Source organism: Oncorhynchus kisutch, unplaced genomic scaffold (assembly GCF_002021735.2).
Source record: "Oncorhynchus kisutch isolate 150728-3 unplaced genomic scaffold, Okis_V2 Okis02a-Okis13b_hom, whole genome shotgun sequence".
Classification (NCBI taxonomy): Eukaryota; Metazoa; Chordata; class Actinopteri; order Salmoniformes; family Salmonidae; genus Oncorhynchus; species Oncorhynchus kisutch.
Window position 1 is genome coordinate 3,793,708 of NW_022261979.1, and position 21,042 is coordinate 3,814,749.

General features: G+C 51.2%; 1 protein-coding gene across 2 annotated transcripts in view; it reads right to left on the reverse strand.

Annotated features, from left to right (window-relative positions):
* creb5b (cAMP responsive element binding protein 5b) overlaps nt 1–21,042 on the reverse strand; it is an 87,567-nt gene that overhangs the window by 11,742 nt on the left and 54,783 nt on the right. The gene's annotated exons all lie outside the window — the stretch shown is intronic.

Below are 21,042 nucleotides of genomic sequence, written 5' to 3' on the forward strand. Positions count from 1 at the left end.
CAAGTGTCTGTTTGTTTGGGCAGACACTTAAAGAGACAACCCCCAAGGAAAGGGAAAAATCACCCACTCATATCCGAATACAAACATACAAGTTCCAAAACGTGTCTGCTGCACTCACTGCACGTCTGATCTGCTGAGAACTAACTTAGTCATAATATTTAAAAAAACATGTCTGCACCTTTTCATTTTTCTGTTCCATTTGGGAGGAGGTTTTGGAATAACAGTGTGAGAGAGTGTTGAGTCTGGGACTGTAGTGGATTGGCTGGGGCTTCATTCTGAAAGGTGCTCACTTAACATAAAGAGGAACTGTACTGTAGCTTTACGGTAGTGTTAATGGGATTTTCATCATTGGCACAAAATCTATAAACTTACTAACTAAAATTGTCAATCCATTCAATTCAGTTTTGTCAGTCTTATGTTGCCTGCTAACTCTCCATCTCCTCTCTCTCTCGCTCCTGTCTCTCTCAATCTCCTCTCTCTCCATCTCCTCTCTCTCTCTCGCTCCTGTCTCTCTCAATCTCCTCACTCTCTCCATCTCCTGTCTCTCTCCATCTCCTCTCTCTCTCTCGCTCCTGTCTCTCTCAATCTCCTCTCTCTCTCCATCTCCTGTCTCTCTCCATCTCCTCTCTCTCTCTCGCTCCTGTCTCTCTCAATCTCCTCTCTCTCTCCATCTCCTGTCTCTCTCCGTCTCCTCTCTCTCCATCTCCTCTCTCTTTCTCCATCTCCTCTCTCTCTCCATCTCCTCTCTCTCCATCTCCTCTATCCATCTCTTCTCTCTCCATCTCCTCTCTCTCTCTCTAGCTCCTGTCTCTCTCTATCTCATCTCTCTCTCCATCTCCTGTCTCTCTCCATCTCCTCTCTCTCCATCTCCATCTCCTCTCTCTCCATCTTCTGTCTCTCTCCATCTCCTCTTGCTCTATATCCTGTCTCTCTCCATCTCCTGTCTCTCATCTCCTGTCTCTCTCCATATCCTGTCTCTCTCCATCTCCTCTCTCTCCATCTCCTCTCTCCATCTCTTCTCTCTCAATCTTCTCTCTCTCTCTCTATCTCCTGTCTCTCTCCATCTCCTGTCTCTCTCCATCCTCTCTCTCTCCATCTCCTCTCTCTCTCCATCTCCTCTCTCTCTCCATCTCCTGTCTCTCTCCATCTCCTCTCTCTCCATCTCCTGTCTCTCTTCATCTCCTGTCTCTCTCCATCTCCTGTCTCTCTCCAATGTCCATCTCTTCCTTTACCCCTCTCTCTCTCTCTCCCCTATCTCCCCCGTCTCACCCCCCACCCCCTACCTCCCAGCTGCTGTCAGTCAGTCAGTCAGTCCAGTCTGTCCATGCCTCCTCCTCCAGGCCTGCTCCTCCAGGCCTCCTCCTCCAGGCCTTCTCCAGGCCTCCTCCTCCAGGCCTCCTCCTCCAGGCCTTCTCCAGGCCTCCTCCTCCAGGCCTCCTCCTCCAGGCCTCCTCCTCCAGGCCTTCTCCAGGCCTCCATGTCTCTTTAACAACCTTCACATTCATGATTCCCTGGGTCACCACGCCAGAGAGAGCGTGAGAGAGATAAAGAGCACATCAACCCTCTCCTCCTCCTCCTGCCTCCCACACCCCTCCCTTCCTCACTCCTCTCTCTCTCACCCTCCTTCAGGGGAACTCTAGCTGTCTCAGATGAAGGATTGATGCACGCAGCATGCTCCACACGCCACAGTAACATCTTAGCAATGTGGAAAACAAAACAACAGTATCTCAGGTATTTGATGCACACAGCTGGCCTGCATAGTTTACGATGTAGGAAGTTTTGAGTGACAAGTATGGGCCATTCATCATATCTAGGTTGTCATGTACTGTAGCATCCCGTTCTATGGGACCAGTGAAACCATCAGCCTGTTAAGCCTGTTTCAGTCTGTTCCTGGCACAGCCATAGAGTTTATATCTGCCTGTCTGGCTCTCATCTCCTACTGTACTTACTAGGAACCACCTGGCAGCATCGGGATTTATGTCAAAGGTTAACCAATGTCATGGTCCTCTTAGCAGTGTTTCCTATATTCATTGGATAGATCAGTGCTACCTGATATTACCTTCATAGATCCTACTGCTGTCATGGTTCCTGTTCCTCATATTACCTTCATAGATCCTACTGCTGTCATGGTTCCTGTTCTTCATATTACCTTCATAGATCCTACTGCTGTCATGGTTCCTGTTCTTCATATTACCTTCATAGATCCTACTACTGTCATGGTTCCTGTTCTTCCTATTACCTTCATAGATCCTACTGCTGTCATGGTTCCTGTTCCTCATATTACCTTCATAGATCCTACTGCTGTCATGGTTCCTGTTCCTCATATTACCTTCATAGATCCTACTGCTGTCATGGTTCCTGTTCCTCATATTACCTTCATAGATCCTACTGCTGTCATGGTTCCTGTTCTGTTCCCAGAACCTTCAGAAGCTAAAGCAATCCTTTCCTCTCCATTATAAGTACTTTAACATCAGCACTAATATAACTCTATATACACACACATGGGCACGCACACACACGCACGCACGCACACACACACACTCAGCCACACACACACTCCAACACACACAACTCAACACTTCTCAGCAGGGCCGGCTCCAGGCATAAGCAAACTCAGTCGGGGTCTCAACTTACTGTTGAGAGTTAGAATAGTAGAATACACAAGGTGCAAGTTTGAAATGTGGTTGTGCATCAGCAATTTTTCTGTTGTTTTGTCAGCCACTGACAGTTACCCAATTATCCATGTCAACCACGTCTACCTCCACCTCAGCCTCAACAGCACTTCTCACAGTCAGCGCCTGGCCTAGACTGGCCTGGACTGGCCAGACTGGCCTAGACTGGCCTGGACTGGCCTAGACTGGCCTGGACTGGCCTGGCCTAGATTGGCCTGGACTGGCCAGACTGGCCTAGACTGGCTTGGACTGGCTAGACTGGCCTAGACTGGCCTGGACTGGCCTGTACCGGCCTAGACTGGCCTAGACTGGCCTGGACTTGCCTAGACTGGCCTAGACTGGCCTAGTGTCCTGGAATGACCTAGACTGGCCTAGACTGGCCTAGACTGGACTGGCCTAGACTGGCCTGGACTGGCCTAGACTGGCCTAGACTGGCCTGGACTGGCCTAGACTGGCCTAGACTGGCCTGGGCTGGCTTAGACTGGCCTAGACTACAACACAGGGGTTAACATACCACAGAGACCAGACTACAGAACAGTGAGTTATATCAGATCTGTCTAGACTACAACACAGTGGGTTAGATCAGGTCTGTCTAGACTACAGCACAGTGGGTTAGATCAGATCTGTCTAGACTACAACACAGTGGGTTAGATCAGGTCTGTCTAGACTACAACACAGTGGGTTAGATCAGGTCTGTCTAGACTACAGCACAGTGGGTTAGATCAGGTCTGTCTAGACTACAGCACAGTGGGTTAGATCAGGTCTGTCTAGACTACAGCACAGTGGGTTAGATCAGGTCTGTCTAGACTACAACACAGTGGGTTAGATCAGGTCTGTCTAGACTACAGCACAGTGGGTTAGATCAGGTCTGTCTAGACTACAGCACAGTGGGTTAGATCAGGTATGTCTGTCTGCAGCACAGTGGGTTAGATCAGGTCTGTCTGTCTGCAGCACAGTGGGTTAGATCAGGTCTGTCTGTCTATCTGCAGCACAGTGGGTTAGATCAGGTCTGTCTAGACTACAGCACACTGGGTTAGATCAGGTCTGTCTAGACTACAGCACACTGGGTTAGATCAGGTCTGTCTGTCTGCAGCACAGTGGGTTAGATCAGGTCTGTCTGTCTGCAGCACAGTGGGTTAAATCAGGTCTGTCTGACTGCAGCTGTATACAGACTCAGAAGGTCGGTTATACCAGGCTGCAGCACCGGGGGGTTGAGAATACTGGAGTCCGATGGTGGGTCTGTCTGCCTGCCTGCCTGCCTGCCTGCCTGCCTGCCTGCCTGCCTGCCTGTCTGTCTGTCTGTCTGTCTGCCTGTCTGTCTGGCCCTAACCTCCATTAGCTCTGTGAGAGTTGGTAAAATGGAAGTGTGAGTGAAGCAATCAATCACATAACTGGTTTGTGAAAAAAAGCAAGCACCAAAACCAATGGTGATTCTGGCCACTGTATCTGTTGCTTATAACAAAGCATCATTCGATGTGTATTTACTGTCTAGACCCCCTTACTAAATGTACACTACACCTAACAGATAAAAAGCAGTCTGATACCACATCACTAATATTCCCCAGACTGCTAACATGGACACCTTCCATGTGGCTCTACTGTCTGAGGAAGTCATCTGACCCTGACAGGCCACCATAACACCTTCCCATTCAGCCTTCAACCTGTCAATCAACACCCAGACCTGGGGCCCCTCCCCTGCGATAGCGGGAACCAATCAGGCTGGGCAGCTGTCCGCCTATCTTCCACCACTCAATCATAGCAGCCAATCTCATGTCCTGAGCCACGTTCCCACAGAGGCCAGAGCAGAGACCCAGGCAGTGGAATGTGACTGCCCCATCCACCACTGTCTGCTCCGCACTGCACTGCAGACCCACTAATGTGCCTGTCTGGGGCTGGGGGAAGGGGTATAGGGCTGGGAGGTGAGGCTGGGGCTGTGGCTGGGGCTGATGTTGCCTGGCTCCATGCCAGCCAAACGTCAGGGGAGTGGGGGATAGAGGGGTGGAGGGAGAAGAGGCGGGGGAGTGGATAGCTTCCAGTCTCCCCTCCACTCACACAGAGAGAGAGAGAGTCAGCCTGGCCTCGGGGCCCAGCAAAGTGCTCATTTATCAGCCCTGTATTGTGAGAGGAGTCCAGCTGGCAGGGCCGCCTCTACTATCTATCTGGCTTTTAACTGAATTAACCTCCATCAGGAGGAGAGGAGAGGCCTCCCGAACAGCACCAAATAGTATATTTATAGTGCACGAGGGCCCAAGTCACAATAAGTGCACTCTAAAGGAATAGGGTGCCATCTGGGATGCAGGTCCAGTGTGTCACAGTCAGGCAGCGTACTGTAGCTAGTTAGAGTCTGCTCTCAAGGTTAAAACACAGTGCTAGCTACACCCGACACACACAGCCCGTAACCATAACAACAGACACACTCACGACAGAGAGTTGAACTCACGGAACTCATAATCAAGCAGTACATTGTACCAGCCACAGCTGAGACTAGCCCCACAGCAGAGAAGAGAAGCACTGATGGAGGTACGTAACAATGGACTTCACCTACGATACAGTCAGTCTGAGTTGTAGTTCTACAACACAAAACGTTCCACTGCACATGACACTACTAAACAACGGTCTGTAGGATTAAAAAACAAAGCATCTAAGAGAACCAGGCAGGGATCTGTGAACCAGGCAGGGATCTGTGAACCAGGCAGGGATCTGTGAACCAGGCAGGGATCTGTAAACCAGGCAGGGATCTGTGAACCAGGCAGGGATCTGTAAACCAGGCAGGGATCTGTAAACCAGGCAGGGATCTGTGAACCAGGCAGCGATCTGTAAACCAGGCAGGGATCTGTGAACCAGGCAGGGATCTGTGAACCAGGCAGGGATCTGTGAACCAGGCAGGGATCTGTGAACCAGGCAGGGATCTGTAAACCAGGCAGGGATCTGTAAACCAGGCAGGGATCTGTGAACCAGGCAGGGATCTGTAAACCAGGCAGGGATCTGTGAACCAGGCAGGGATCTGTGAACCAGGCAGGGATCTGTGAAACAGGCAGGGATCTGTGAACCAGGCAGGGATCTGTGAACCAGTCAGGGATCTGTAAACCAGGCAGGGATCTGTGAACCAGGCAGGGATCTGTGAACCAGGCAGGGATCTGTGAACCAGGCAGGGATCTGTGAACCAGGCAGGGATCTGTGAACCAGGCAGGGATCTGTAAACCAGGCAGGGATCTGTGAACCAGGCAGGGATCTGTGAACCAGGCAGGGATCTGTGAAACAGGCAGGGATCTGTGAACCAGGCAGGGATCTGTGAACCAGTCAGGGATCTGTAAACCAGGCAGGGATCTGTGAACCAGGCAGGGATCTGTGAACCAGGCAGGGATCTGTGAACCAGGCAGGGATCTGTGAACCAGGCAGGGATCTGTAAACCAGGCAGGGATCTGTGAACCAGGCAGGGATCTGTGAACCAGGCAGGGATCTGTGAACCAGGCAGGGATCTGTGAAACAGGCAGGGATCTGTGAACCAGGCAGGGATCTGTGAACCAGTCAGGGATCTGTAAACCAGGCAGGGATCTGTAAACCAGGCAGGGATCTGTGAACCAGGCAGGGATCTGTGAACCAGGCAGGGATCTGTGAACCTGGAACCAAATCGACCTGTCATGTATTGCAGCAAACAAAGCAACTCTGTTGCAAACGAGAAGAGAGAGAGAAATATAGAGATAGAGAGAGATGAAGATAAAGAGAGAGAAAGAGAGAGATGAAGTTAAGAGAGAGAAGAGAGAGATGAAGATAAGAGAGAGAAAGAGAGAGATGAAGATAAGAGAGAGAAAGAGAGAGATGAAGATAAAGAGAGAGAAAGAGAGAGATGAAGATAAGAGAGAGAAAGAGAGAGATGAAGATAAAGAGAGAGAAAGAGAGAGATGAAGATAAAGAGAGAGAAAGAGAAAGAGAGAGATGAAGATAAAGAGAGAGAAAGAGAGAGATGAAGATAAAGAGAGAGAAAGAGAGAGAAATATATAGAAATATATAGAGAGATGAAGATAAAGAGAGAGAAATATAGAGATAGAGAGAGATGAAGATAAGAGAGAGAAAGAGAGAGAAAGATATAGAAATATAGAGAGAGATGAAGATAAAGAGAGAGAAAGAGAGATAAAGATTCCCTCACCGTGATACAGGCCAGGTTCCCACTCTTCTACTCGCTGGTTTCATCTGACACAACTGAATGACTTGGCTCAAACTGTCCCAGATCTAACTGAGCCCAAACTTATGGCCCTGGCAGGCTGCATTCGGACCCACAGTGACGCAAATGAACAGACCGACGGGCCTTCCACGGTGATGATCATCAGCAGGCTTGTGGTTACGTCCCAAATGGCACACTATTCCCTATATAGTGCATTACTTTTGACCAGAGCCCTATAGACCCTGGTCAAAAGTAGTGCACTGTAAAGGGAATAGTGTGCCATTGGGGACGTACCCACTGTCTCTCCCAAACCCCTTCATCATGACCTCTAATGTACTTTAACACATGGTTGTGTTTGGTTCAGACTGTGCTCATCACCCAGACTTAACCACCACCTGCATTAACCTGTAATAACACACACACACTGGTTTCTCTCTCTCCCCGCGGCTACATGTAGCCAGGCCACAGAACAGTCATTATGTCAGTGCAGGTGTTGGCCTGTAGTGTTGGTAGTAGGTGTTCTGACAGCGGAGGATAGTACACAGTGTGGAGGAAGAGGACAACAGTCTGGTGTTTAGATGTACCAACCCTGTCTCAACCTATCAGCCATATAATACAGCAACAAAAAGAGCTGGTAAGATGGAAAAGTAATGATATAACTAACGATATAATCACCATTTATTAGGAGGGAGAATATAGACAGTAGTAATGACACAGGTTGTCAAGGTTAATTTGTCTTTTACCAGTCAATGTTCCACGTTGATAAAATGCTGCCACACAGATTAAACATAAAACCCCAGCTACTGGACTGAAGATGCTTTCTCCCGGAGGGAAGAAGCCATTTACTGTCTGACGTCTAAACCCTGACCTCTGACCTCCTGACCTCCTGTATCACCCATCCCCCCCCTCTCATTAATGTGGTGTCATTAATGATATTTATTCATGCTGTCTTCCTATTTGACACCAGCTCAGTCGGCCCGGTGTGACTGATGTCCGTGTGAGTGCTCTGGCCACGTCCTGAACAGCCACTCAGGTTTCCCCTGTTCCCTCCCTGGCCTGGCCATATGACTTCATCACTATTAACCCCGAGAGGAGAACGCCAGAGAGGGGAAGAACAGGGACGAGTGGGAAGAGATGGAGCCTGAGCCGGGATGAGTCAATCAAACCAGATCAGGTCAGGGGGACACACTTTCATTCCTCTTAAGAGTGGAGCAGAGGGCTCCCTGGGGACCTGAGGCCCTTTGGAGTCGCCAGAGTCATCACTAGTTAGGGAACATTGAACCTAACCTAACCAGGAATGTATGTGGGGTTACAGAACATTGAACCTAACCTAACCAGGCCTGTATGTGGGGTTACAGAACATTGAACCTAACCTAACCAGGCCTGTATGTGGGGTTACAGAACATTGAAACTAACCTAACCAGGCCTGTATGTGGGGTTACAGAACATTGAACCTAACCTAACCAGGCCTGTATGTGGGGTTACAGAACATTGAACCTAGAATTCCTCCACCAACACCTCCTCAACCTCCCCCACCCCTCCCCGACACATCCTCAACCTCCCCCACCCCTCCCCAACACCTCCTCAACCTCCCCCACCCCTCGCCAACACCTCCTCAACCTCCCCCACCCCCCCAGCACCCCCGCAACCTCCCCCACCCCTCCCCCAACACCTCCTCAACCCCCCCCAACAACTCCTCAACCTCCCCCACCCCCCAACACCCCCTCAACCTCCCCCACCCCTCCCCCAACACCTCCTCAACCTCCCCCACCCCTCCCCAACACCTCCTCAACCTCCCCCAACACCTCCTCAACCTCCCCCACCCCCCAACACCCCCGCAATCTCCCCCACCCCTCCCCAACACCTCCTCAACCTCCCCCACCCCCCAACACCTCCTCAACCTCCCCCACCCCTCCCCAAACACCTCCTCAACCTCCCCCACCCCTCCTCAACCTCCCCCACCCCTCCCCAACACCTCCTCAACCTCCCCAACACCTCCTCAAACTCCAGCACCCCCCCAACATCTCCTCAACCTCCCCCACCCCTTCCCCAACATCTCCTCAACCTCCCCTACATCTCCTCAACCACCCCCAACACCACCACCTCTACCCACCAATGCCTGCCTTCCATACCCACTATCCACTCCTCCATGTGTGCCCCCCCCCATTAGCTCACTTTTATTACATTACCCACATTCCCCAGAGAGGCAGGAACCTCTCCCCCACTCCTCCCTCCACCTCTCCTGTACCCCCTCTCTGCTAAACTGATTTCTTCTGGGACTACAGGAGGACGACAGGCAGCCTGGTGGAAAGTAGTGGGAGTCTCTCTGTACTGTAACTAGAGTCACTCCTTCATTCCCTTCCCCCACTGGGCCGAGGCGAGCACAGCCTCCCTTGGGCCCCAGAGGAGGGAGGGAGGGAGGGAGGGAGGGAGGGAGGGAGGGAGGGAGGGAGGGAGGGAGGGAGGGAGGGAGGGAGGGGGAGAGAGAGATGGACAGATGGACAGATGGACAGATGGAGGAAGATGGGCTGTTCTGTTCTGCCAGGCCCAGACGACCCCGGTATGTTGCAGTGCTGTTCATACGTAGCCACATTGGTGCGCAGGGCAGGCAGTGAGATGCACACACACCTACAGTGGAGGCTACACCCCCCCCCCCCACCCCCACACACACACACACACACAGCAGGCTAAACATACACTTGGCAGCCTCTCTCTCTCTCCCTCTGCCTCTTTCTCCCTCCCTCTCTCCCTCTCTCTCTTTCCTCCCTGTCAGTCTAATGGATTGGCCTTTCTGCCTCCAGACTCTACATCCCCACTGGTTCCTCTTGTAAAGCAGGGCTCTGTGGACCAGCCGACAGGGTTATTACTACAAAACCCCAGCCTCTGGGGGGAGAGGAAGACAGACAGACAAGGAGAGAGAACTAGAGAGAGATAGAGGGGGGGGGGGCGGGGGCGGGGGCGGGGGCGAGCTAGAGAGAGAGAGAGACATATGCTCACAGGAGCACAGTCAGGAACAAAGTGCCTGGACTAATCTAATGTTAGAGGCAAATTGAAACAAAAGGCACCTTGCTGAGGCTATTTCAGATAGAGAGTAGAAGGAATGTGGAAAGTTATTTATTTAACTTTTAATCATTCATCTGAATCATAAATTGAAATATTTTTTTGACAGTTTGTATTAATAGACTCTGATAAAGTTTCTGTTTATCGGACATATACTGAACAAAAATATAAACGCAACATGCTACAATTTCAAAGATTTTACTGAGTTACAGTTTATATAAGGAAATCAGTCAGTGTGCACTGCGCCCGGCCCACCACAGGAGTCGCTAGTGAGTGATGGACAAGGAAATCCCTGCCGGCCAAACCCTCCCCTAATCCGGACGACGCTGGGCGATTTATGTGCCACCCCATGGGTCTCCCGGTCGCGGCCGGCTGCGACAGAGCCTGGACTCGAACCCAGAATCTCTAGTGGCACAGCTAGCACTGTGATGCAGAGCCTTAGACCACTGCCCTACTCGGGAGGCCCCTATAATCGACTTCTAATTGTGTTTTCCTTCAGAATGTGTTTCTCTTGTCATGATGAACTAACATGTCACATGCTACATTTAGTTTTAGCATTTACGCTAACATTGGGAACCAAACCTGACAGAGTGGAGAGAGAGGTGACATGGAGAGAGCTGACACCCACAGCCATGAGGAAGTGATGTTACAGACAATACGTTAACAGGCAATGAATCTCATGGGAAATAGGAAGTCTGTACTAATGAGTGAATCTATGACACTATGTAAGAAATGTTAACAGGAAGGGGTGTGGTTGACATTGATGTGTTCACAGTTGTTGTTGAGGAGTTGTACTTAGAAAACTGTAGATGAGGAACTGGTCAGAGAGGTTACATAAAGTGTTAGCCATCTCCCCATCTGGTGTTGGCTGGCCGGCTGGCTGGCAAGGAATGGTTTACCCTGGCCTAGCCCTGCCGGAGGGGAGAGAGCCCTGGAGGCTAGTCCTGTCCCATTCACAGGCCCTGAACCGTACCCTGAAGGCCTTCACACATACGCCTCCCATCAGCCTCCCATCAGCACAGCTAAAACAACACGCAGTCACCCAAAGACAAATACAGCAGACACACTGCTCCGCCCCTGCCCTCTGCCCCTCTGTCCCTCTCCCACACACACACATGTTCACGTGTGAAGAAAACACACAAACACGCACACATGCACACAGAGAGGAACTCACAAGTAGAAAAGAGGTGTTTTGAGCCATATTCCTATGCTTGTGAATATGACTGTGGTCCATGGTTGTGGGTGGGTCGTGACCCTACTCTAAGCCCCTGGTGTGGGCACCATGGTGGAAGGAGACTCCCACCTCTCTAACTCCCTCCCTCTATCTCTCCCTTCCTTGTCAGGCCTCACCACAGATAAGCTGGCAGACACACACACGGTTAGTGTTTTAACCCTTCACTGTACACCCTCACCAAGCTCACATTTTCTGAGAAACTGTCTGGAGAAATACTGACGTTTGACAATATGTAGAAGGATGCTAGTTGACCTGTAAGTCTCTGTATCCCTGTTAGTTCTCCTCCGTTATGCCTCACTTTACCCTGTACAGACACACACTGCAAGAGGCACTGTTTGTCTCAACACACACACACAGCACGCTCGCTCACACACAGGCACAGTTTAACCCTACACACTAGCAGTCAGTCCGTTGTGACAGAACGGCTGCAGCAGTAGAGCTCACGTTCAGTTGTGTCCTTGGCTCACCATCCCTCTCTCTCCAATGACATCACTCCCTGACAATGCCACCATTCATACAGATGTTGCTTTCAAAACCTGGAGATACACTCCTATTGTCTGCTGCTGAAATTCTTCTATAACACAACCCATGGTCTAGCCAGAGGTGCTGTCTGTCTCTCTCTCTCTCTCTCTCTCTCTCTCTCTCTCTCTCTCTCTCTCTCTCTCTCTCTCTCCCTCTCCGCCTGTTTGTCTGCCTCTGTTTCTCTCTCTCTTTTTCTAACTCTCCATCCTTCTCTCTCTCGCTCTCATACCATTTAATGGTGTAAGTAGTTACAAATGACTTGACGCAGTTAATCACTCAATATGGAGTGAAGGTGACTTCACAGTTAATCACTCAACATGGAGTGAAAGGGACTTCACAGTTAATCACTCAACATGGAGTGAAGGTGACTTGACACAGTTCATCGCTCAACATGGAGTGAAGGTGACTTCACAGTTAATCACTCAACATGGAGTGAAGGTGACTTCACAGTTAATCACTCAACATGGAGTGAAGGTGACTTCACAGTTAATCACTCAACATGGAGTGAAGGTGACTTCACAGTTAATCACTCAACATGGAGTGAAGGTGACTTCACAGTTAATCACTCAACATGGAGTGAAGGTGACTTCACAGTTAATCACTCAACATGGAGTGAAGGTGACTTGACACAGTTAAACACTCAACATGGAGTGAAGGTGACTTCACAGTTAATCACTCAACATGGAGTGAAGGTGACTTCACAGTTAATCACTCAACATGGAGTGAAGGTGACTTCACAGTTAATCACTCAACATGGAGTGAAGGTGCCTTCACAGTTAATCACTCAACATGGAGTGAAGGTGACTTCACAGTTAATCACTTAACATGGAGTGAAGGTGACTTGACACAGTTAAACACTCAACATGGAGTGAAGGTGACTTCACAGTTAATCACTCAACATGGAGTGAAGGTGACTTGACACAGTTAAACACTCAACATGGAGTGAAGGTGACTTGACACAGTTAAACACTCAACATGGAGTGAAGGTGACTTCACAGTTAATCACTTAACATGGAGTGAAGGTGACTTCACAGTTAATCACTCAACATGGAGTGAAGGGGACTTCACAGTTAATCACTCAACATGGAGTGAAGGTGACTGGACACAGTTCATCACTCAACATGGAGTGAAGGTGACTTCACAGTTAATCACTTAACATGGAGTGAAGGTGACTTCACATTTAATCACTCAACATGGAGTGAAGGTGACTTGACACAGTTAATCACTCAACATGGAGTGAAGGTGGAAATTGCCTCTTCTTTCTTGACCTCATTGAACAACTCTGTAAATATGACTCTCTCGTACACTTGGTATTTCTGACCGACATATTTGATGTATTTTGCAGAATTCAGTACAACAAGTATTTCAATGGTCAAATAAAACTATAGTTTGATCGGGTTTTAAAACAATATACAAGTTTAGTAGGATCATAAAACAAAAACTGTGATGATGAAGAGTTGAGGTGAAAAAAATCCATCAGCTCAAACTCCAACTCTTGCATCAGGATGGCTGTGATGGCTGGTCTCGGTGCATATTATGAAATGTTTCTTTAAGAGAAACTGGCTTTTTTCCCTCCTCAAGTAAAAAGGAGTACATTTAGAGCGCGCCAAGAATGATGTCATGGGCCCATCCAGTGCCAGGTCCGTGGCCAACAGAGCTGCAGTGTAGGAACATATAGTATTGTTTACCTCATAAGAAACTCAGCACCAAGCCTGACGCTTAGTGACACATTTATTGTCCCTAGTAACAATGTAAACAATAGATAATTACCCAGATAATAAATAACACATTTTTATACACGAGCTGCAGCTCAGAAGCAGAGCTTTTTAAATCTGTCCGCATTTTTCGAAACCAACTGAACGGCAGAGGGAAAGGAACAGGTGATAACAGCTTTACATTCAACAGATACGAAACCCGCGGTCGGAGACTCTACACCACTTTCAAATTGGAACCCTGCTCACATTTTTGACTTATGTCCCGTGTTTGGCACACAGAGAGACATGGTGTGGAAGTTGATAAGGGCTTGTTGTGGCTCTTCCTGTCCACAGAAATGGAGAGAGAAAGACTTTCATCAAACAAACAATGACATCAAACCATCTAAATAATAGACTTTCAGGAATAGAATGGTGTGTTTCCACAAACACAAACACACACAGCGTGTCTGCACACTTGTACAACTATGTCAGCTGCTACTGAGCGAGTGGTGCAGGGCTGGACTGAGATCAGGGCTGTGAGGGAGAGTGCTGCCTATAGCCTGCTGAGCTCTGGCTCCGAGGAGCAATATATGCTCTGTCTGTCTGTCTGTCTGTCTGTCTGTCTGTCTGTCACACACCACCCTATCCCCTGACCCAACACAACACACCACCCTATCCCCTGACCCAACACAACACACCACCCTATCCCCTGACCCAACACACCACCCTATCCCCTGACCCAACACACCACCCTATCCCCTGACCCAACACACCACCCTATCCCCTGACCCAACACACCACCCTATCCCCTGACCCAACACACCACCCTATTCCCCTGACCCAACACAACACACCACCCTATCCCCTGACCCAACACAACACACCACCCTATCCCCTGACCCAACACACCACCCTATCCCCTGACCCAATACACCACCCTATCCCCTGACCCAACACACCACCCTATTCCCCTGACCCAACACACCACCCTATTCCCCTGACCCAACACACCACCCTATTCCCCTGACCCAACACAACACACCACCCTGACCCAACACAACACACCACCCTATCCCCTGACCCAACACACCACCCTATTCCCCTGACCCAACACAACACACCACCCTATTCCCCTGACCCAACACAACACAACACACCACCCTATCCCCTGACCCAACACACCACCCTATCCCCTGACCCCACACCACCCTATCCCCTGACCCAACACAACACCCTATTCCCCTGACCCAACACAACACACCACCCTGACCCAACACAACACACCACCCTATCCCCTGACCCAACACACCACCCTATTCCCCTGACCCAACACAACACACCACCCTATCCCCTGACCCAACACACCACCCTATTCCCCTGACCCAACACAACACACCACCCTATCCCCTGACCCAACACACCACCCTATCCCCTGACCCAACACACCACCCTATCCCCTGACCCAACACAACACACCACCCTGACCCAACACAACACACCACCCTATCCCCTGACCCAACACACCACCCTATTCCCCTGACCCAACACAACACACCACCCTATTCCCCTGACCCAACACAACACACCACCCTATCCCCTGACCCAACACACCACCCTATCCCCTGACCCCACACCACCCTATCCCCTGACCCAACACAACACACCACCCTGACCCAACACAACACACCACCCTATCCCCTGACCCAACACACCACCCTATTCCCCTGACCCAACACAACACACCACCCTATTCCCCTGACCCAACACAACACACCACCCTATTCCCCTGACCCAACACAACACACCACCCTATCCCCTGACCCAACACAACACCCTATTCCCCTGACCCAACACAACACACCACCCTGACCCAACACAACACACCACCCTATCCCCTGACCCAACACACCACCCTATTCCCCTGACCCAACACAACACACCACCCTATCCCCTGACCCCACACCACCCTATCCCCTGACCCAACACAACACACCACCCTGACCCAACACAACACACCACCCTATCCCCTGACCCAACACACCACCCTATTCCCCTGACCCAACACAACACACCACCCTATTCCCCTGACCCAACACAACACACCACCCTATCCCCTGACCCAACACACCACCCTATCCCCTGACCCCACACCACCCTATCCCCTGACCCAACACAACACCCTATTCCCCTGACCCAACACAACACCCTATTCCCCTGACCCAACACAACACACCACCCTGACCCAACACAACACACCACCCTATCCCCTGACCCAACACACCACCCTATTCCCCTGACCCAACACAACACACCACCCTATCCCCTGACCCAACACACCACCCTATCCCCTGACCCAACACACCACCCTATCCCCTGACCCAACACACCACCCTATCCCCTGACCCAACACACCACCCTATCCCCTGACCCCACACCACCCTATCCCCTGACCCAGCACACCACCCTATTCCCCTGACCCAACACAACACACCACCCTATTCCCCTGACCCAACACAACACACCCTGCATCAGGCCTCCCTGTATCAGCCCTGCCTTCAGCCCTGTATCAGCCCTCCTTGTGTCAGCCCTCCTTGTGTCAGCCCTCCTTGTGTCAGCCCTCCTTGTATCAGCCCTGCCTTCAGCCCTGTATCAGCCCTGTATCAGCCCTCCCTGTATCAGCCCTGTTTAAAGTGACTAGTGAGTCTCAATGTAGGCAGCAGCCTCTCTGAGTTAGTGATTGCTGTTCAGTAGTCTGAACGGTCCCAGCGTCTCGGTCCCAGCGTTGATGCACCTGTACTGACCTCGCCTTCTGGATGATAACGGGGTGAACAGACAGTGGCTCAGGTGGTTGTTGTCCTTGATGATCTTTTTGGCCTTCCTGTGACATCGGGTGCTGTAGGTGTCCTGGAGGGCAGGTAGTTTGTCCCCGGTGATGCGTTGTGCAGACTGCACCATCCTCTGGAGAGCCTTGCGGTTGAGGGTGCTGCAGTTGCCGTACCAGGCAGTGATATAGCCCGACAATTGTGCATCTGTAAAGGTTTTAGGTGACAAGCCAAATTTCTTCAGCCTCCTGAGGTTGAAGAGGCGCTATTGCGCCTTCTTCACCACACTGTCTGTGTGGGTGGACCATTTCAGTTTGTCTGTGATGTGTACGCCGAGGAATTTCACTTCCGACCTTCTCCACTACTGTCCCTTTGATGTGGATATGGGGGTGCTCCCTCTGTTGTTTCCTGAAGTCCACGATCATCTTCTTTGTTTTGTTGACGTTGAGTGAGAGGTTATTTTCCTGACACCACACTCCGAGTGCCCTCACCTCCTCCCTGTAGGCCGTCTCGTCATTGTTGATAATCAAGCCTACTACTGTTGTGTCGTCTGCAAACTTGATGATTGAGTTAGAGGCGTGCATGGCCACACAGTCATGGGTGAAAAGGGAGTACAGGAAGGGGCTGAGCACGCACCCTTGTGGGGCTCCAGTGTTGAGGGTCCGCGAAGTGGCAATGTTGTTTCCTACCTTCACCACCTGGTGGCGGCTCGTCAGAAAGTCCAGGATCCTGCTGTCTCTCTGGAAGGCAACCCTTGCCCTAATTTCGTCCACCTTGTTGTGTAGAGACTGGACATTGACGAGTAGTATACTCAAAAGCAGTGTGCACGCCTTCGAAGCCTGACCAGGAGGCCGCTCCGTCTACCTCTTCTGTGGCGACTTTGGTTTGGGTCGGCCTCTGGGATTAGATCCAATGTCCTGGGTGGTGGTCGGAACAAAGGATCCGCTTCAGGAAAGTCGTATTCCTGGTCGTAATGTTGGTAAGTTGATGTCGCTCTTATATCCAATAGTTCTTCTCGTCTGTATGTAATAACACTTAAGATTTTCTGGGGTAACAATGTAAGAAATAATACAGAAAAAAACTAAATACTGCATAGTTTCCTAGGAACATATGAATCTCTGTCGATGCTATCTGTCGATGCTATCTGTCGATGCTATCTGTCGATGCTATCTGTCGATGCTATCTCGCCATTTGGCCATCCGGCCAAACCCGGATGATGCTGGGCCAAATGTTTGCCGCCCTATGGGACTCCCAATCACAGCAGGTTGTGATACAGCCTGGAATCAAACCAGGGTGTCTGTAGTGACGCCTCAAGCACTGAGATGCAGTGCCTTAGACCGCTGCACCACTCGGGAGCCCCACTGTATCAGCCCTCCCTGTTTCTGCCCTGCCTTCAGCCCTGTATCAGCCCTCCCTGTTTCAGCCCTCCCTGTATCAGCCCTGTATCAGCCATCCCTGTATCAGCCATCCCTGTATCAGCCCTGTATCAGCCCTCCCTGTATCAGCCCTGTATCAGCCCTCCCTGTTTCAGCCCTGTATCAGCCCTCCCTGTTTCAGCCCTGTATCAGCCCTGTATCAGCCATCCCTGTATCAGCCCTGTATCAGCCCTTCCTGTATCAGCTCTGTATCAGCCCTCCCTGTATCAGCCCTGTATCAGCCCTCCCTGTTTCAGCCCTGTATCAGCCCTGTATCAGCCCTCCCTGTTTCAGCCCTGTATCAGCCCTGTATCAGCCCTTCCTGTATCAGCTCTGTATCAGCCCTCCCTGTATCAGCCCTATATCAGCCCTCCCTGTATCAGCCCTGTATCAGCCCTCCCTGTTTCAGCCCTCCCTGTTTCAGCCCTCCCTGTATCAGCCCTCCCTGTATCAGCCCTCCCTGTATTAGCCCTCCCTGTATCAGCCCTCCCTGTATCAGCCCTCCCTGTATCCTCCCTCCCTGTATCAGCCCTCCCTGTATCAGCCCTCCCTGTATCCTCCCTCCCTGTATCAGCCCTCCCTGTATCAGCCCTCCCTGTATCAGCACTCCCTGTATCCTCCCTCCCTGTATCAGCCCTCCCTGTATCAGCCCTCCCTGTATCCTCCCTCCCTGTATCAGCCCTCCCTGTATCAGCCCTCCCTGTATCCTCCCTCCCTGTATCAGCCCTCCCTGTATCAGCCCTCCCTGTATCAGACCTCCCTGTATCAGCCCTCCCTGTATCCTCCCTCCCTGTATCAGCCCTCCCTGTATCAGCCCTCCCTGTATCAGCCCTCCCTGTATCCTCCCTCCCTGTATCAGCCCTCCCTGTATCAGCCCTCCCTGTATCCTCCCTCCCTGTATCAGCCCTCCCTGTATCAGCCCTCCCTGTATCAGACCTCCCTGTATCAGCCCTCCCTGTATCCTCCCTCCCTGTATCAGCCCTCCCTGTATCAGCCCTCCCTGTATCAGCCCTATATCAGCCCTCCCTGTTTCAGCCCTCCCTGTATCAGCCCTCCCTGTATCAGCCCTCCCTGTATCCTCCCTCCCTGTATCAGCCCTCCCTGTATCAGCCCTCCCTGTATCCTCCCTCCCTGTATCAGCCCTCCCTGTATCAGCCCTCCCTGTATCAGCCCTCCCTGTATCCTCCCTCCCTGTATCAGCCCTCCCTGTATCAGCCCTCCCTGTATCAGCCCTCCCTGTATCAGCCCTCCCTGTATCCTCCCTCCCTGTATCAGCCCTCCCTGTATCAGCCCTCCCTGTATCAGCCCTATATCAGCCCTCCCTGTTTCAGCCCTCCCTGTATCAGCCCTATATCAGCCCTCCCTATATCAGCCCTGTATCAGCCCTCCCTATATCAGCCCTGTATCAGCCCTCCCTATATCAGCCCTGTATCAGCCCTCCCTGTTTCAGCCCTCCCTGTATCAGCCCTATATCAGCCCTCCCTATATCAGCCCTGTATCAGCCCTCCCTATATCAGCCCTGTATCAGCCCTCCCTATATCAGCCCTGTATCAGCCCTCCCTGTATCAGCCCTGTATCAGCCCTCCCTGTATCATCCCTCCCTGTATCAGCCCTCACTGTATCCTCCCTCCCTGTATCAGCCCTCCCTATATCAGCCCTGTATCAGCCCTCCCTATATCAGCCCTGTATCAGCCCTCCCTATATCAGCTCAGCCCTGTATCAGCCCTCCCTGTTTCAGCCCTCCCTGTTTCAGCCCTGTTTCAGCCCTCCCTGTTTCAGCCCTCCCTGTTTCAGCCCTGTATCAGCCCTCCCCCTTGGGTTGTGCCGTGGCGGAGATCTTTGTGGGCTATACTCAGCCTTGTCTCAGGATGGTAAGTTGGTGGTTGAAGATATCCCTCTAGTGGTGTGGGGGCTGTGCTTTGGCAAAGTGGGTGGGGTTATATCCTTCCTGTTTGGCCCTGTCCGGGGGTGTCCTCGGATGGGGCCACAGTGTCTCCTGACTCCTCCTGTCTCAGCCTCCAGTATTTATGCTGCAGTAGTTTATGTGTCGGGGGGCTAGGGTCAGTTTGTTATATCTGGAGTACTTCTCCTGTCCTATTCGGTGTCCTGTGTGAATTTAAGTGTGCTCTCTCTAATTCTCTCTTTCTCTCTTTCTTTCTCTCTCGGAGGACCTGAGCACTAGGACCATGCGTCAGGACTACCTGACATGATGACTCCTTGCTGTCCCCAGTCCACCTCGCCGTGCTGCTGCTCCAGTTTCAACTGTTCTGCCTTATTATTATTGGACCATGCTGGTCATTTATGAACATTTGAACATCTTGACCATGTTCTGTTATAATCTCCACCCGGCACAGCCAGAAGAGGACTGGCCACCCCACATAGCCTGGTTCCTCTCTAGGTTTCTTCCTAGGTTTTGGCCTTTCTAGGGAGTTTTTCCTAGCCACCGTGCTTCTACACCTGCATTGCTTGCTGTTTGGGGTTTTAGGCTGGGTTTCTGTACAGCACACTTTGAGATATCAGCTGATGTACGAAGGGCTATTTAAATAAATTTGATTTTGATTTGATTTGATTTGTATCAGCCCTCCCTATATCAGCCCTCCCTGTATCAGCCCTATATCAGCCCTCCCTGTATCAGCCCTCCCTATATCCGCCCTGCCTTCAGCCCTCCCTGCAGCTCATTAACTATTTACACTAGAGACAGACAGAGACAGGTCTCCCTAGGTCTCCTAGCAGCTCAGCCCCACCGCAAAATCTATTAGCCGTCATTAGCCCCCTTCAGCAGCAGCACACACTCCCACTGGGCAGGAGAGGGTTAACTCCGCCAGGGGAGGCCTTCAGTTACCACAACACACATCTCTCTCTCCAGTATCTTTTATCAATTTCTGTCTTTCAAATTCTCTCTTTCTCACCCTCCCCACTTACTCTCTCTCTCTCTCTCTCTCTCTCTCTCTACCCTTCTCTCTCTCTCTCTCTCTCTCCCTCGCTCTCTCCCTCTCTCCCTCGCTCTCTCTCTCTCTCTCTCGCGCGCGCTCTCCCTCTCCCCCTCGCTCCCTCCCTCTCCCCCTCCCTCCATCTCTCTTAATGTAAATGTTCCTGTAGTGAGCGGCTGGGCCAGAGGTCTGAGGCTCTGAGGTTGTAAAGCTGGGGGGGTGTGGGGTTACAGTGAGGGAGATTTCCCATTGGCGGAAAGTCAACATGGTCCAGGGTAACGCGATTAGGGCTGGATCGAGTGCATCGCAGGGGACATATGGACCTGATCACGCTGCAGACACCCGATAGCACGGCCGTATTTATCGACTTGGCCCGGGTGCGGATATTACAGACACCAGAGATCCCCTGAAACCCCTGTTCCCCCGCTTCCCCAGCCCTTCCCCACTCCGTCCGTCAGTTCCTTATGAAAACCACGCTGGAGATCTGAGCCTGATAAGCCGATTAGCCTCTCACTCTCTGTCCACAATCAT